Source organism: Mytilus trossulus, chromosome 4, assembly GCF_036588685.1.
Source record: "Mytilus trossulus isolate FHL-02 chromosome 4, PNRI_Mtr1.1.1.hap1, whole genome shotgun sequence".
NCBI classification, from domain to species: Eukaryota; Metazoa; Mollusca; class Bivalvia; order Mytilida; family Mytilidae; genus Mytilus; species Mytilus trossulus.
In genome coordinates this window covers 73,526,262-73,532,494 of record NC_086376.1, presented here as the reverse complement: position 1 = coordinate 73,532,494, position 6,233 = coordinate 73,526,262, and positions in this window count along the sequence as shown.

Here is a 6,233-nt window from a genome sequence, read left to right as displayed (position 1 = left end):
AGAAAAGGTTTGAACATGACTTCGAGGAAATATTGGAATCTGAATTGAAACATTATTTCGTTGATGGATATTTTCAATACTTCGATTGGTGAGTCCTTTACATCATTTTCTCAATACGTCATCTTATCTGACAATCAAGACATATTTACAACAAGAGTCGAAAATATATCAAATCAAAGCATTACAAGAACACGTTCATCATCTAGGCTACTGATGTTTTATGCAGAAATAGCTTTAAATGTTAAATGATATTTTTGTTTCCCTATTTAAAACGTCAAGTTATATGTTAAACATATATAATTAAAGAGAGCAATATATAAGGGATCATAATTTTTAATATGTACAATACATTTGATTAATGACGAGGAATACCCCACTGCTACTAACGCCCCGTTAGCAAAATAAAGTCAAGTTTACTATAAATTATTTGATGTTTATACTCATGAAATTGTCATCTGACAATAATTTTTTCGGAGCTTGACCAGTTGATATTGTAACAGAAATTGTACACGTTAATATATACTTTTTATTGTAATAAGGGTATGTATGATTTTTGCATGAACAAATCCGTTCATGTCTTATTTGTTTACAATTTTTATTTTGTATATTTTCTCTAAAATTTACATGAAATAAAATTAGAATTTTAAACTCAAAGCTCCAGAGTTCATGTACTTTTCATTGCGAATTAAAAGTTAAAGCTTTTTGTTGACATATAACAAATAAGATACAATTGTCTTTTTAATCAAGATTAATATCCATTCCTGAACAAAATATATTTTTCTCTTTCACTCTCGAATTTGCATATTCAATGGTATAAAAAATATTGCTTCAATGAGGTGTTAATGAAATCAGAGCTATTCAATATCATAACGTCTAAATAATCTTTTTATATTGTTTTAAGTAATATGGGAACCATTTGATATATAGTTCTGCTAATTGCTGAAAATTGGCCTGAATACATTTGGCGTATTAAATTTAAAAGGAACGTTATTACAGGGCACACATCCTTCCCACATAAACAAGTGATTACGTGTTTGTGTTTTATATAAAGTAATGCATTCTTTACACAGCACTGGGTATCACATTGTTCTCAGTATACTAGGTACATCACCATGATAAACTCTATTTTACAAACCTTCGGTAGGTTAGTACTGGTATTATTTCAAAAAACCTGTCATTTAGATAAAGAAAAACTATACATTGTCAACCAATATAAAATGAAAGTATACAAGGCTTAGAAACAGATTTAACGCACGGATTTTTGGGCATTTTTATTCTGTTTCGAGCCGTGTATAAAAAAACTATATATTTTTAGACTAAGTATAGTTGTTTACTTTTTACAGCAAATCTTTCAAATTTCTAAAAAAAAAAAAGGCATCGATGAAAAGAATTAATTTTAAAATTGAAACGTTCGAATTAAAGGTTCTGCAAACCTGTATTCTTTATTGCCGCCATAAATAACACTTTTCGGAAACACGTTATCAACGTCAAAAACAAACCGTTATACGATCACTTACTTTATATCACAAATAAGTGCAAGTTCGATACAAATTGATTGCGCACAAAGCGCAGCACCGGTATAAAATTTATTCAATAGATATTTTTTTTTCTTTTTCATTTGATCATCAAATTAGGCATATGTTGCTCCCTTTTTCATTATAAACATATTTACCTAAATATTTCATTATCTGGTTAATCGCGTCAACATTATTGTGTTGATCAAACCTGTCAGTTTACGACAGCTGCTATTGATTAATCAACAATACTGAAATTTTCCTCAAATAAAAAGTAAAGAAATAGATATTTGATCAGAATATCAAAATTACTTGAACCTGTTAAAAAATTAATTACAGACACATTAACAATTAACCTTAGCGGTTGTAACTATGTAAAGTAGTAAGAATATTTACAAATTAAATTGATTACGCTTTATATTACGCTGTTTAAGAATATTCGGGTACATTACGTTCATTCTAAGTCCTTTTAGCTTCAACGGCAGATAAATGTTCTCAAGCGAATATCTAATCAATTTAATAGTCCAGTTCCATTTATTGACTGATTTGTTTTTTTTCTGTTTTTTGTTGTTTTGTTTTTTTTATTTTTGCTAAGGAAATAAACATCAAGGTAGGACTAATTAATTTTATGTCTATACAAATCGTTTGTTCAAATTCATACCATTTGTTTCTCTATTTATAAATAAAATGTTTTGTCAGCTCCCATATAATACAAAATGCTTATGCCACTTGCTTTGTATAGACAGGGATACAGTTTGTCCTACCAGGTGTTTTTTTTAGCCTAAATGTTTCAACTGGAAACAATTGACGAATAGATAATTGACTAAACGCATGTCTGTTCTCGGATAACTTCATATCATCGTTACACTGTCTTTTCTATTAAAGTTATCAAAGGTACCAGGATTATAATTTAGTACGCCAGACGCGCGTTTCGTCTACATAAGACTCATCAGTGACGCTCATATCAAAATATTTATAAAGCCAAACAAGTACGAAGTTGACGAGCATTGAGAATCCAAAATTCCAAAACGTTGTGCCAAATACGGCTAAGGTAATCTATTCCTGGGATAAGAAAATCCTTAGTTTTTCGAAAATTCAAAGTTTTATATTCAGGAAATTTATAAAAATGACCACATAATTGATATTCATGTCAACACCGAAGTGCTGACTACTGGGTTGGTGATACGAGTTTACCTCCAGTAAAACACCTAGACAGACATGTTCATGCTTCATATTTTTAACTAAAGGATGTCTTTCAAAATATTGGTCAACAAAAATGTGATGGTGTTAAAATTCTTTCGAAAGGATGACTTCTACATTACCTGGTGTAGAAGCTGAAATGTCAGCAAGTGCCATGCATCCATAAAAACAATAATTATGTTGAAGCTTGATATTGTAAAAGTATTTGTACACGTTTATATATACTTATAATTGTATTAAGGGTGTGTAGGATTTGCTGCTTACCCTTCCGGAGCACCGGAGATCACCCATAGTTTTTGGAGTTCGTATTGCTATGTCTTTAGTTTTCTATGTTGTTGTGTGTTTACTATTATTTGTTTGTTTGTCTTTTTCATTTAGCCATGACGTTGTTAGTTTATTTTCGATTTACGAGTTTGACTGTCCCTCTGGTATCTTTCGCCCCTGTTAGAAAAAAAAAAGTTCTGGAATATAGCATTTGACTGAAAGGTAAATATATTCCATATACAGACGTATTGCTGTGTATTTTATTTTTTCTACATTGGCTTAAGGTATACATGTAGGAGGAGTATTGAGATCTCAAATACCATGTTTAACCCCGACGCATTTATGCGCCTGTCTTAATTCAGAAGCCCCTGGCATTTGTTACTCTTGTATGCCAACAATGGGTAAGCAAAATAAAAGACTAAAAAGGTAAAGACGCCAAAAATTGTGGTTCAGCAGTCAAATTTGTAATATTATCTTAACCACTATAAAAACAAAATGAAACATTCAACAAAGAAACACTAATGGCTTATAGACAAAGTAGTATGTATATGCACCAATCAACGTCAAAAGTATTGAATCAAAACTTTAACACATAATCTTTACTCATGAATTCTATAAAGAAATCTGAGTTGCAGATACAAGCGGTATAAAGAATGTTTTGTTTTCCGATATCAGAAGCGTCTTGAATTCTTGACTATACATATAGTCATCTATCAAAAACCGATAACGGCTGTTAGTTAATAGTTATCAAAGGTACCAGGATTATAATTTAGTACGCCAGACAGTTAATTTATTTTAAAATATACAAAAGATCTGTTATGGTGTAAAAGTTACTTTTTTGTTATGTTTCGTTTTTAAAGGTCGGCTTCCGTAGTACATATTCTATAAAACCATACATACAAAAAGTGAAATGTGCAATTCTCATGCTATGATTTTTTTTCAAATTGTTCAATTGCTTTTCAAGGTTAGTTTTTCGTTTTCGTCCAAGTTTATTGCTCTACGAAACAGTTATTCAGGATATGTTTAAAAACTTTTCTTGTTAACACAATAAAGGAAGCATAATTTTACAAAGAGCATCGTCTATTGTCCATCGTGTACCCATCCATCTAAAAAAAGGACATGTATTATCGTAAATTTCTTTGATTATGATTTAAGTTAGTCTTTAGATTCTTATAATTTCGTTGATTTTCAATTTTCTTGCAAATTTTGTCCTCGTTACCTGTCAAAAACGATAACAACACGTTGTAAATTTCATGCTCCCTAAAAGCTTTTCTGCATTTAACTTCATCACGAACGCCCAAAGCAAAGGATGCATAAGAACCTAAACAGTTGTCTGTTTTCAACCTTGAGATTAATTCATTTGAAATTCATATACCGATATAGTTTCCTAACTAATGTGAAAACAACTACCTACCGTAATTCAATTCAAACTTCAAGAATTCAATTTTAGACACGAAGGTAGGTGTTACTGCATATTATATGTAACTGGTAGAAAGCTAGTAAGTTTTCTTTTAGCGAAAAATATTCGAAAACAATAAAAAATATCTTGCAACCCAACGGCTCTGGGTTTTCATTCGGTTTAATTTTGTTTGGAAATCTTAAACATAAGAATCATTTTTAACGTGTGTAATAAGCTTTAATAGCAAAGCCTCTTCAATACCGTAATAACAATCTTATTCACGGATCATGTACAAAGTAGTGGTTGTATTACACTTAATTTCTGATATCTGAATTTTTTGTTGTTGTAGATCAGAACGCAGATTTTCTGTTTATTCTGTATTCCTTTGCGTTGCTAATTGCATTTTATTCAAATAAAGGACTCTTTTTAATGACGTATAATTAGAAACACATTTTAAAAGCCAATTATTTTTCATCACTGCAAACAAATTACTACTTGTCTACTCAGGTTTGTTCGATAAGGGTTTTTCATAACACAAACGAAAATCGAAATTGTGCTTTAAAATATGCATTCATTATGTAATGTAAATGAAATATTCAACAACATAAGTATGTCTAAAACTAATACAATAATCTATTCACTAAAAGTTAAACAACAGCTGCATTTGAGTCTTTTTTTTTCTTCTTCATTAAAGTCTATTAAAGTGCGAATTAAAAAAGAACATATTTTATGTAGATAAGCGATAGTTTCTTTTGTAAACGAGATGCGTTATGCAAAAATCGCGGACGAACATAATCATATTCGTGTTTAAGTACAATAACTTTTCCTCGTGCTCATGTAATCTTCCATGTTCACCGATTGCAATTCAATTGTATAATTCGACTTAAAAGGCTCTCCATTAAATCGCAGGGCAGACCAGCCATAGTTTATCAGCGGATCAAAGCAGTCGAGCATGTCTTGATTCATCAAACTACAAATAAATTAACTACATTTTGCAAAAGACATTTTCAAGTATTTCTGGTATGATTTCTGGATCTGCAAATTGTCTTGTGTGTTTATAGAATAATAAAATTGAGAATGGAAATGGGGAATGTGTCAAAGAGACAACAACCCGACCATAGAAAAAAACAACAGCAGAAGGTCACTAACAGGTCTTCAATGTAGCGAGAAATTCCCGCACCCGGAGGCGTCCTTCAGCTGGCCCCATAACAAATATATACTAGTTCAGTGATAATGAACGCCATACTAATTTCCAAATTGTACACAAGAAACTAAAATTAAAATAATACAAGACTAACAAAGGCCAGAGGCTTCTGACTTGGGACAAGCGCAAAAATGCGGCGGGGTTATAGAAGCACATTAACCGAGACACGATTTCCATTCGATGATCCGATGAAGTCATAATGTATTGATAACTATAATGCACTGATAACAGATTGTGTAATGACCGTCTGTGACCAGATAGGTTGCACTGATAAACTTGCTTTATGATATTTGATACAGAACATTAATCCATTTAATCTTCGTTCACATTTCACACAAAACACGTAGTTTCTGACATCTGTTGCCAGGGTTCAATCCAAAAAACAATTAATTCGTGCTTTCATTATATATAAGTTATTAAAACCAATTTTAATTATATACTTTTTACAGATTTACGGATACCATAAGGCCCTTTGTTCATGAGTTGGTAACCTACAGAAGCTGTGATCGGACTTCATCAATACATAAATATGATATCCGGTTCAATATTTGGCAATTTAAAAACCAAAAACTAGTTTACAAAAGGGATGACTGCAATATGATTGTTTTCCTATAAAGCAATAACAAAACAAAATGTTGTGCAGATTGAATAC